The 13123-nt window shown below is 41.4% G+C and overlaps 2 pseudogenes; both read right to left on the minus strand.

Annotated features, from left to right (window-relative positions):
• Positions 1 to 6217: 6217 nt before the first annotated feature.
• On the minus strand, positions 6218 to 6646 carry LOC111521707 (annotated as a pseudogene).
• A 2391-nt stretch (positions 6647 to 9037) lies between these two features.
• On the minus strand, positions 9038 to 9917 carry LOC111521693 (annotated as a pseudogene).
• Between the last annotated feature and the right edge of the window lie 3206 nt (positions 9918 to 13123).

The raw sequence follows: 13123 nt of genomic DNA on the forward strand, positions 1-13123 counted from the left end.
AAAAAAAACTATTGTACTTTCTGAAATTGTCAACAGCATGTACATTTGCCTGGTTCTTCAACAAAAATTCCACCATTTGCTGTCTCCTACAAATAACAACAAGCAAAAGTGGAGTGTTTCCCTCTTGTAAAAAGCAAAAACAGTTTATAATTAACAAAATTATGTATGTCTCAACTGAGCTAAAAATCTTCTATGAGATGCTATGAACTTAAACATGCAACATAGAGAGAAAGTAAATGCAAAGCAGTCCCTTCTGTTTTCACTCCTCTGTGCTTTCCCACACACTGCCTTGCAAACACCCCTCCTCTGCCTCCGCACGTTAACTTCGGTCATCTCCAAAACTCACTTTATTTATCAGTCCCAAAAATCCTTGCTTCTATCTCAGCATTTAGCACAGTATATTGTAATTATTTCATTGTTTCCCACTGAAACCAAGAGCTTCTTGAGGGCAAGGGCTGTATCTTTTTTCTCTATAACCCTAAAATCTAAGATATAGTAGCGAATGCTTTAAGTTTTTAAAATAATGATGTAAATTATTATCTCTAGAGCAGTGTTTCTTAAACTATGTTCCAAAGAATATTTGTTTCACCAGAAGAACTGTACCCTAACAAAAAGATTCCACGATCATTTGCATTTGAGAATTATTACAAAACTGTATTATATGACCAACAATCAAGAAATCCCTTGAACTTTGCCTAATCTCAATTTGACAATACTTTTTGTGGCAAACATTAACATTTTAGGAACTAGAGTTTCAGGGATACAGTTGCCAGAGCTTCCCAATACAAGTGGCAGTTTCCTCTGGGTGGTACAAACTTGCTTGATTTACTTCTATCAATGGTGTGAGAATGCCAATGTCAGGCACTCCTGATCCAAAGGTGCCACTAAGGAAATGAGCTCTGAATTAAGAGAGATTGGCTTCAAATGCACTTATTTTCCTTATTATTAAATAGTCCATGGGATTTCTCCTAATACAAGAGGACAGATTTTTATTTTTATTATTTTTATTTTTTTTTTTTTGAGACAGAGTCTCGCTCTGTTGCCAGGCTGGAGTGCAGTGGCACAATCTTAGCTCACTGTAAGCTCTGCCTCCTGGGTTCACGCCATTCTCGGGTCTCAGCCTCCTGAGTAGCTGGGACTACAGGCGCCCACCACCACGCCCGGCTAATGTTTTGTTTTTTTTTTTTTTTTTTTTTTAGTAGAGACGGAGTTTCACCGTGTTAGCCAGGGTGGTCTCAATCTCCTGACCTCGTGATCCGCCCACTTCGGCCTCCCAAAGTGCTGGGATTACAAGCGTGAGCCACCGTGCCCAGCCCAGATTTTTATCATAACTGTTAGAAAGCTCCAGTATGTTCTGTGTAAGAGAGACAGGTTAAAATTTTTTTGAAATTAAATATTAAAAAAGCAAAGCTCAGTAAGAAATTTTATTCTCAATTATAATGATAATCCTGGGATGCTAATGCAACTTTACTTTTTAAATCCATTTGTATTGGTTTCCATTTAAATAGCTATTTAACATTTTTTTACTTTAGGCAAAATACAAATTAGAAATAAAAATACAAGGGCTTATCAATAAAAGTTCTAATGCTGATGTGTATTGCTTATTTCTAGCATAATAAAAGTCAGTAAGTCACTTGCATTTCTAAGGGACATTGCTGAGAAGAAAGATATAATGTCTGCAATATTCATAAACTATCCAACTCTTACCAGAATAATCTAAAAAGGTTTCTAGGCATTCTTATGAGCAGGTGACTGTTTGTGATATATATATAGAGAGAGAGTTAAAAAAAACTTCTGGATTCTAAAATTCAACCCCATAATTGAGGGATTTATGTAAACTATAGACTATTTATTATAAACCAACATACGCCATCTTGAAAACCTTGAAATCTTTATAAAAATACACTATAAAACAGGAGTTGTAAACTCAAATACGTATAAGGATGAAGGAGGTTACCCAAATAAGTGAAGTATTCCGGTGGGCACAGTAGCAAACTGGAGAATATGTGCCTCCTACACAGGCCAACCTCTGCACAGCAGACCAAGCACTGATGCGGTTCAGGGGACACCAGATTTGATTCTTAAGACAATCCTGAGGTCCAGATTTCTGCATGAGTCTACTGAATTTTACATGTTGACTCAATTTAAAGAGGCAAAGAAACAATCTATGTGCCACATTTAGACTATAACCCTTGTGTTTTTATATTTGCTATGATCGTGTTACTAAATGATTTTGTATAAACCAAATATTTGCATGTGAAACTTTTTCTTTCTCCAGTATCATAGGTTTTATAAAAAATCAGTCCCTGATATATATATATATAAAATAAAAATTGCTGTTAAGACTCATAATACCCACCTCAAGAATTTTCCCAACATTTATTCATTTGCAATCTGCTTGTATATCATTTTCCCAGATTGTTAACCAAATAGATAATTAGTTTATAGGACTGCTGAAACTAAATTATTAAAAGAATTCCTGTAGTATCCTCACTGACTTTATGGACTTCAGTGTTTAAAACTGACATCCTGATTATGCCAAAGCTCTATAAACTTAAGAGACATACTGAGATAGTCCATAATACAACTTCAACTGAAAAAAAAAAAAAAGGTTCAGGACTTGCTACTAATTTAATTGAGAAAATCTCACTTGTAATGAACATTTGTTGACACATAATTACTTGAATGGTGACAAAGGAACATGAAATTGTGAAAGGGTCAGCCTCTACTTATTGAAAGATTACCCACAAGCAAATTGCTAAAGACTCTCTGAATGGCAGTGAATGATTCATGGTGGGAAGCAAAAGGTGTTATTCTGTAAGCTGAGAGCTGTTGCCAATGATATTTTCTTTCACTTCGCAGTCACAAATGTAGAGAAAGATAAGTCAGGCGAATGTTATTGGAAAGGAGAACTTTATGGAAAGTAGCACCTATCAAATGCCAACTCTTTTAGAGATTTCTTATGTTTTTGAGATACGAGAATTTATATACTGCACTTATCTATTCTGTGGTTCTTAATCAGGAGTGTATTCGAATGCTGAGGTATTTTTTTTCGCTCTTGCTGTTGTAAGAGACAAGAGTCTTCCTATGTTTCTCAGACTGGACTCAAACTCCTAGACTGAAGCAATCCTCCCACCTCAGCCTCCTGAGTAGCTGGGACCACAGGAACATGTCATTGTGTGTGGCTTCAAGAAAATATTTTTAACTATAAATATTCAGAACTTATTGGCTCTATAACATCAGAATCATCAGAGGAAAGCCTACACTCATAGATTTTAACAAAACTTCGGCAGGTCACTGTAATGTACAATTCTAGCTGATGCAGCAGACAGTCACTTCGGTCTCATCTCTCACCCTCACCGCTAATATCCTTAGCTTGGGATGTGGCCAAAAAGAGAAAAGAGTACGAGATAGAGTTATTTATTAAAACTCCAGTTAATTTTCCTGGGTATGGGTAGAACAGGGACAAGTAAACTCAAAATCTCACTTGATTTTGCTATTTATAAGCTCCGTATCTCTCACCTTCCCACCGAGACATTCTAGATTTGAAAGGAGAGTTTAGACTCTTATCTAAGTGGTTGTTTTTGCCAGGATGGCTAATACGTCTGTTACTAATTTGTTCCACCCTTCGCTGAAGTGTTTCTCACTTCATCACCACCTATTCACTGCCAATCTGGTTTCCTCAGAGTCCTCTAAAAATTAATCTTTAGGCAAGTTTCAATCACTCTGTTTACCAAACCAAAAAATGATTACCCCAAAGCTGAAGAGCGCTTCGTTTCAATACATAGACTGGAAAAACAACAAACTAAAAAGCAAAACATTTTCTTGGCATTTTCCCTCATTACCTAATTTCCAAGTGACCTGCATGCTTTTGATTGTGCTCCTTTTCCCTTCCCATTTTTCCCTCTTAAACCTTGTCACTGAAAGAAACATCTGTTTTTCTTTTTTTTTTTTTTTGGAAACTGTCAGCTTCAGCAAGATTTCCATTTATTGTAAATTGTTTTAGTTTTGAGTTTTAAGATAAAGCCACTTTCCAGGGTAATATTTTTCATGTGATTTTTAAAATACTAATTAGAAAAAAAAATACACCTGCGGTAGGAAACAAATACTTGAAAAGAAGATGTTTGACTTTAACAAATTCACAAATGTTTCCCGTAAGGGCACTAAACAAGCTGCGCCCTCTAATGCTTCTTTAAAAGTATCAATATTTAAAGTAAAACCTTAGACAATGAAGTTATTTCAAAATGTTTTCATTCAGGAACGCTCGATCTTCCAAATACGAAAAATTGACTCTTACCTATGTCAATGTTAAAACAAACATTTTGAAAAGAAAGTTGATTGATCTATACCTCATTTAGTGCTTCAATGTTTGCACGGTGGGAAAGCAGTTTTTCTGCCAGTGAAGTCCCCTTGTTATACATAGCATAATGGAGAGCAGTGTTGCCATAGATATCCTTAATGTTTGGATTGGCGCCACGTTCCAGGAGAATAATGGCACAAGCCTCTTCCTGGCAATGTACAGCCTATTCGTGTTAGATAAAAAATTAGACCATAAATTCTAAGAATTCAAAATACATATTCCACAGGTTTCACCAACTAGTTATATTTAAATGACATAAATTCATTTTAATTCTATGTATTTATATCAAATCCATTTCATGATGAAGGAGTTGCCTACTATATACCTTCATTAATGGTGTCCTGTTTAGTCTGTCACAGATGTCGATCTGGCATCTACTGCTCAGCAAGACAGTGACCACTTCCACACGGCCATGGGCACAGGCCAAATGTAGAACAGTCCTAGGAGAGTGAGAGTTTTCAGGAAATTGTAGTGCAATATCTCAAACCCTACAATGGTTCATGTAATTGTAAACATTGAATAACGTGTCATTCCTCTGCCTTCAAAACAAATACTTTTCTTTTGAAGAAGGTACAGTGTTTATTAGCTCTTACTGCTCCCTACCTTAATGAAACAGCAGCCTATTTGGATAGAATAAGCGTGGTGTTTGGATTCAGTTCAACTAGAGCTTGAGTTTTACTTTCAACTCAGTCACTTACCAGCTATTGCTCAGTCTTTCTGTGCCTCATTTTCCTCATTAATAAAGACAACGATAGCTAGCTCACAGGACACCACTGTGATGCTTAAATGAGAATCCCTACTAAAGTATTTAGAACCATTTCTAGAACAAGCAACAACTCAATAATTGTTAGATTTTTGTTTTTTGAGACTGGGTCTTGGTCTGTTGCCCAGGCTGGAGTGCAATGGTGTTTATACCTCACTGAAGCTTGGAACTCCTAGGCTCAAGCAATCCTCCTGCCCCAGGCTCCTGAGTAGCTGGGGCCACAGGAGCATACCAGCATGCTCAGTTAATTTTTTTTTTTTTTTTTTTTTTTTTTTAGAAATCATGTTTCCTTTTAATTGAATACTTAATTCACAATGTTTCTTCTCTTCCTGCTACTCTGGTTATAATTAGGTCCCCACCTCTCAAGAACATTGCACCTGACCAGATTGAGAGCCAATGTGAACATAAGCCCCAAACCAGGGCTTTCGGAATAACAAGGAACAGCCAAGCCAGCCTCTCCCTTCACTTAGAAAGGGATTATGAATGGGAGGGTCCAAATCTTCATCATCCAAACACAGAAAACCAGGGGCTCCACACCAACATGGAAACTAAAATGTATCAGGAATGAAGAACAGTACACCTTCACATACTCAAGGTCAGGATGGGTTTGCAGAAATCGTATCTGACCATTTGGCTTCTGCTAGTAGACATGGCCCCACTCCAGCACTTTTAAGAGAAGATGTTTTTGTTTCTATTACTTGTATTATTTCCCCGAAGGGGTATCAAATCTACAAAAAGGAATATAATGAATCAGAATAAATCAGCTCACTCACAAGAAACATTCTTGGGTAATGGTTTTTAGTTGCTGAGTTTATTCAGCATGTTATTTAAAAGCGGCAAAATTCAGGGCAATCTGAGAAGATAATTCAAAAGTGGTGGCTACAGGTTTATGTAGGACACACATACATACAACCTCCATGTTTTTCAGTGTATATGTCAAGAGGCCAAGACCCCTGATCATCAAAATAAGTTATTTTGTATATCACAGTACACAGGACAACAGAGGGAAAGACACTTTCTTGGAAGGTTACGACAAGGCCTTTTGCAAAAGGTCCACTCCAAAAGGACTGGAGCCCAGTGCCTTGTGGCCTTCATTAACTTGGCCCCTCCTCTTCTTTGGTTGCAGTGGCCTCAGTGGGAGCTGTTTCTTCTACTTGTTCTGCTGGCTTCTTCTCTCTTTCCTCTTCCTCATCCTCATCCTCTTGGGGATAGAGATCTGGGTATTTCTGCATGCATTCCTGCATGGCCCGGAACTGGTCTACAGAGTCTGACCCCTTGATCTCCTCCCTGCTATAGTGGAAGCAAGAAAAGGCTGACTTGAACTGTTCTCCACAGGGGCCGCTGGCCATTCCCCCAAGGCATGGGCAGTTCCAATTAATGTTTCCATTTGGTAGTATCAATCCATGCTCCTCATATGGATCATTGGGGTTATCAGTCGCCAATTCTGTATTGCTTGGAGTTTCATGATCTTCTTTGGTTACAAATATGATTCGATCCTTCCCTTTCTGCCGGCAATAGGACATGGCTGCAGCCCGTCCCTGAGACCCTGTAGAAGTGGCGGTGGCGGCAGCTGCAGCCTTACCATGCTCAGCTAATTTTAAAAAATATTTGTAGAGTAGGAATCTCACCTTGTTATTCAGGCTGGTCTCAAACTCCTGGCATCAAGGGAAGCTTCCATACTTCTATACCTATTGCCACTTTCAATGGTCACATATTATTCCATGCTATGGTTGCAAATGAAATTTATTTAAAGGATCCATTCTATGGGTTCTTGTTAACATAAATGCTGCGAAAAACAAAGTGCATGTATCTCTATTTTCTAAAGGTATTTTAATACAATGGAGTTGATGGGTAAAGGGCATAGACATTTTTAAAATGTGGTAATTATCTCCAAATTATCCACTTGAAAAGTCATCAGCAACTTAAAGTTCAAGCAGCAGTATAAGTATCATTGCTCTTTATTCTCACATTGTGGATAGAAAACAGTCTCATTCCTGTTCTAACTTAAATTCTCTTACGAGAAACACCAGGGATTTTTTCCTATGCAACTTGTGGATCTGCAAAAAAGTACTTTGCTCACTTTTAGAGTTCCTTTCTTGTGGATTTGATTGGAAAGAATTCCCTGTAAAATAAAGATATGCTTTTTATCTGTATATATATATCTAACATGTATCAGTAATATATACAATTTTTATATGTATAATCAGTTACATATAATATATATAATAAAGAATTCCCTGTAGGATGAAGATAACACTTTTCATCTGAATATCTATTAATATATATATTAGTAAAAATATATATAGTAAATATTTTTCAAGTATGTTATCTTTTGTCAGTTTTTTTCTGATACACAGGGGGTTTTAATTTGTAGTTTGCTAAATCAGCCTTCAGAATGCCTGCTTGTGAGGTCATTCTTAGGAGGGCCTTTGTCAATGTAAAATGTACCTGTATAAATAGGCATTTGTGTTTTCTTCTGGTACTTTACTTATTTGCATATGCAAAAATTTCAATTTGTATTCCATCAGGAACTCATTTTTTGTGACAAAAGATTTCATTAGTCTTCTAACAGCAGGCATTTTGAAAATAACTCATCCTTTCCTACTAATCTGAAATGTTACCATTATAAATCCCTACATCTGCATCTTACATATATTTCAGTGTTTCTGGATTTCCTCTTCTGTTTCATGTTTTATGTCTTTTCAGCTGTTAGTAAATAATTGTGGGAATAGCACATTTTGATATTTAGAGGAGCAAGTCTTTTTTCACTCCATTATAAAATTTTTAAAATGTCATCATAATAGTAAGGTAGACAGCAGGTATTATGCAAAGATGAAAAAACTTTGATATTTTCATTCGGTTTCTGTAAAACTGATAAACATAGAAAGAGCTCATATTTTGAGAAACTGAGTCTTCTCATTCAAGAACCCGGAACCCATGTCCCACTTCCAAGTGTCCCTCTGAGAAGCTGCAGTAAAGAACCCATCTACCTAGGTGGATTCGGATGTAAAAGCGACACAGGGTTTTATCTGAGAACTCTTCGCCTACTGAAAATGGCTCCTGGTATTTTTGACATGGGAACGAGTTCTCATTAGGCACCTCCCTATCATGCCTATGACCCCATGTTTTACACGTGTATACGCTTAACTTCGTGAGTTAAATCACTCAAATTCTCCACCAAGCGCTGCAGGAGGGGAATTGCCAGCGATGGAAAGCAGCTGAGGCTCCGTTTGGCTCCTCGGCTCCGAGGGTCCCGGCGCCCTCCAAGGCCCCCGCCTCAGGGGCTGCGGTGAAACCAGGCCTGGGGTCCCCCTCCCACCGCGGGCTGAGCCCCACCTACCTGTCCTTTCTGTCGCGGGCGTCCACGTCCGCAAACCGCCTCAGGCAGCGCTCCACCTCCGCGGCGTCGCCCTTGATGGCCGCCCTGTGGATCTTCCGCAGTTCCCAGTCCCGGATGTGGTACCCGCGACCCGCGTACTCTTTGTCCCTGGAGCTCAGGAGCGCCTGGCCCAGGCGTCTCCCCAAGCTGAAGAGCTTCCTCATGGTGGCGACTTCTCAGACGCCCACCACCCGCTCCTGAGCCGCCGCGGCCCCTCGTGGCCTTTCCACCCCCACCCAGACCCAAACCCGCGATCCCCCCACCAACCTGCGATCCACCCCCAAATCCAAGATCCATCCCCAAACCCGCGATGTAGCTCAGAATCCGCGATCCAGCCCGGTCCACCACAGCCTTCAGCAGCGACACTCGCAGCCTCCGACCTCTCAGACCGCGTGAGTCCCGCGAAGCCGTTAGGCGCGCGCCTGCAGTTCAGGGCTGGGACCTCTCACACTGAGGGAGCCCCGCGAGGCCGTTAGGCGCGCGCCTGCAGCTCCTCGCTGCGACCGCTCACACGGAGCGAGCCCCCACGAAGCCGTTAGGCGCGCGCCTGCAGCTCAGCGCCAGCCGGGACTCCGGAAGCCGCTCTCAAGCCCGCGGGGCCGGCAGGGGGCGGCTGCAGCTCGGGCGCAGGAGCCGCTGGCTTGCGGGTTCTCCTGGGCTCGCGGGGACGTCCCGGAATCGCCGGCGTGCATCCCTTCCGGCCTGAGGCATCGCCGGGACGTGACTCCCGCTCCGCTCCTCCTCCGAAGAGAGATCCGGGCCGCTGGCAGGGGCCCTCCGCAGCCACTGGGGATGGTGCTCAGGGCTGGTTCCCGCCTCCGTGCAGCCGCCGCCGGGCGGACCGCCGGGCTTGGCCGCAGCCAGGGCGACATTTAGCCCCGGTTCTGCGAGACTGGGAGCCCCAGCGAGCTTGGGAGTTGCCAGGCGGCTGCGGCTGCGGCTGCTGCGAGCAGACAAAGGGCACCTGCAGCTTGGGCGCCCAGGCGGGGAGGCGTGGCCTGGGCGGCCTCTGAATCGCCAGTGCACCTGGCCTGAGAGCCCGCCAGACCCTGCCCCCGCCCGCTTCTCCTCTGCCTGAGCTCGCGACCGCTAGCTAGTGGCCCTCTGCAGCCACCGGGGATGCGGCTGAGGGCCGGTTCCCGCCCCTGTGCAGACCGCCTGGCTTGGCCGCAGCCACAGGGATATCTGGCCCCGGTTCTGAGATGTTGGAAGTGCGGGCGGGCTCAGGAGTTCCCTGGAGGCTGCTGTCCGCACACAAAAGGTGGCTGCAGCTTGGGTGCCCCGCCCAGGCGTGCTGGAGAGGCATGGTCTGGGCAGCCTTGGGATCGCCAGCGCGCCCAGCCTGAGTGCCCCCAGGCCGTGCCTCCCGCCCCATTCCTCCACCGCAGGGAGATCGGGGCCGCTGGCGTGGGCATTCGGCAGTCACCCGGGATAGGGGTGAGCCGCGGGTTCTCAGTTCTCGCCCTTGTGCAGTCACCGGGCAGACTGAATTTCTAACATCGCAAATTAAAGAAAAATAGGCAAAGGACTTGAATAGACATTTCTCCAAAGAAGATACACAAGCGCCTAATAAGGACAAGAAAGGATGCTAAACACCATTATTCATTAATAAAATGCAAGACAAAACCAAAACGAGATGCCATTTTGCATCCACTAGTATGGTTTTCTTTTTTTTACTTTTTTTTTTTTTTTTTTTTGCGACGGAGTCTCGCTCTGTCGCCCAGGCTGGAGTGCAGTGGCCGGATCTCAGCTCACTGCAAGCTCTGCCTCCCGGGTTTACACCATTCTCCTGCCTCAGCCTCCTGAGTAGCTGGGACTACAGGTGCTCGGCTAGTTTTGTGTATTTTTTTTTTTTTTTAGTAGAGACAGGGTTTCACCTTGTTAGCCAGGATGGTCTCGATCTCCTGACCTCGTGATCCACCCGCCTCGGCCTCCCAAAGTGCTGGGATTACAGGCTTGAGCCACCGCGCCCGGCCGTATGGTTTTCATAACGACACAGAAAATAAATGTTGCTAAGGAGGTGGGGAAATCGGAGCCCTCATGAACTGGCTGCTAGGAATAGAAAATGATGCAGTCCCTGTGGAAAACAATTTGGTGTTTCCTCACAAAATCACACAGAGACACAGAAATTCCACTCCTAGGTATTATTCACAAAAAAAATTGACAGCAGGGTCTGGAACAGATATTTTTACACCCAAGTTAATTGCAGCATTATTCGTTATAGCCTAAAGGCAGAGACAACCCGTGTCCATCAACAAATGAATGGATACACAAAATATGGTACATAAATAATAGAATATTATTCAGCCATTAAAGGGGATGAGGTTCTGATACATGCAACATGGGTGAAACTTGGAAACATGATGCTGAGTGAAGTAAGCCAGACACGAAAGGACAGATGTTGTATGATTCCACTGATACAAAATATCTAGAATAGGCAAATTTGTGAAGACAGAATGAAGATTAGCGTTTACCAGAGACTGGGGAGAGGAAGCAATGGTGAGTTACTGTTTAATGGGTACTTTATTTCTGTTTGTGATAGAAATGAAGATGCTGGTTGTACTTAGCACTACTGAATTATATACTTAAATTTGTTAAAATTTTAACATAATTTAAAAATTTAAATATGGATCTGAGAAATATTTCTATATCTATTGTTATTTAAAAGATATTTGCTCAAATGCCATTATTAACATTTTCCTGAATATATTTTTGTTATTGATTTTTAATTTAGTCCTGTTTTCCTCAGAGTACAAACTATGACTTAAATCCTTTTATATTTATTGAGAATTATTTTATGGTCCAGTTTTAATCTATCTTGATTAATGTTCACATACACTTGAAAAGTAGATTTGATTATTGTCACCTTTACTCTGTTGATGTCTGTTTCACACATTTTGAAATTTCATTAGGTTCACCCATTTAAGATTGTTAATTTTATGAACTGGTCTATTTTGATTATGACTTGACACCTTTATCTTTGGCAGTACTCCTGTTTTGAAGAGCACTTTATCTAATATTAACATGGGCACACCAACTCTTTTAGGATTAGTACTTGCATGGCACATTTACATCCATACTTTTGCCTAAATGTTGTGTCTGTGTCTAAATAAATTGTGGTTCTTAGGAACAGCATAGTGCTGGGTCTTGTTTATTTATTTATTGTTTAATCTCATCTGAAAATTTGAACTTTGAAATTGGGATATCCAGTCCTTCTATGTTTATTTATGTATCAGAAACAGGGTCTGGCTCTGTCACACAGGCTGGGCTGCAGCGGCATGATCGTAACTAATTGTAACCTTGAACTCCGAGGATCAAAGGATACTTGAAAATGAGATTTCTACCTGGGAAAAAATCTTTTGAGAAGTATACCTTACTCTGGCATAAACAAATATCCAGTGCACAGGACTTTTTTCCCTTCTATTTTTTGGTCATGAACAGTTCAAGCGTATACAGAAGCAGAGAAACTAGTACAGACATACCTTGAGACACTGCAGGGTTGGCATGCAACGCTGTTTGATAGCATTTTACTCACAGTAGACTTCTTTCATAATTAGAGTCATTCCTCTAATTTTGAGTCAAACCCTGCCACTGCTTTATCAACTAAGTTTATGTAATATTCTAAATCCTTTGTTGTCATTTCAACAATGTTCATTCACAGCCAGGAGTAAATTCCATCTGAAGCAACCACTTCCTTTGCTCATCCATAAGAAGCAACTCCTCATCTGATCAAGCATTGTCACGATTCAACCATTCAGTCATGTCTTTAGGGTCCACTTCTAATTCTAGTTCTCGTGATATTTCTTCCACATCTGCAGTGATTTCTTCCACTGAAGTCTTAAGCCCCCCAGTCATCCATGAGGGCTGGAATCAGCTTCTTCCAAACTCTTGTTTATGTTGATATTTTTACTTCCTCCCATGAATCATAAATGTCTTAATGGCATCTACAATGGTCAGTCCTTTCCAGAAGGTTTTCAATGGACTTTGCCCATGTTCATAGAAGGAATCGCTCTCTAGGGCAGCTATGTAGCCTTATGAAAGGTACTTTTTAAATACTAAGACTTGAAATTCAAAATTACTCCTTGATCTATGGACTGCGGAATGGATGTTGTGTTAGCAGGCATGAAAACAACATTCGTCTCCTGTGCATCTCCATCAGAGCTCTGGGGTTACGGTGCACTGTCAATGACCAAAGTCATTTTAAAAGAAATATTTTTTTTTTTTTTTCTGAGCAGTAGATCTTGACAGTGGGCTTAAAATTGCCAGTAAATCATGCTCTAAACAGATGTGCTGTCATCCAGGCTTTGTTGTTTCATTTATTGAGCACAGGCAGAGGAGATTAGCATAATTCTCAAGGGCCCTAGGATTTTCAGAATGGTAAATTCTGAAATTTAAAGTCGTGAGTTTCAACTTAAAGTCATGATTGCATTAGCTCCTAACAAGAGAGTTAGCCAGTCCTGTGAAGCTTTGAATTCTCCTTCCCGGTTTTTAAAAGTCCTAGATGGCATCTTCTTCCAGTAGAAGGTTGTTTCATCCACATTGAAGCTGTTGTTAGCATAGCCACTTTCATCAATGAGCTTAGCTGGATCTTCTGGATAACTTGCTGGAACTTCTCCATCAG

Source organism: Piliocolobus tephrosceles, chromosome 14 (assembly GCF_002776525.5).
Source record: "Piliocolobus tephrosceles isolate RC106 chromosome 14, ASM277652v3, whole genome shotgun sequence".
Lineage (NCBI taxonomy): Eukaryota > Metazoa > Chordata > Mammalia > Primates > Cercopithecidae > Piliocolobus > Piliocolobus tephrosceles.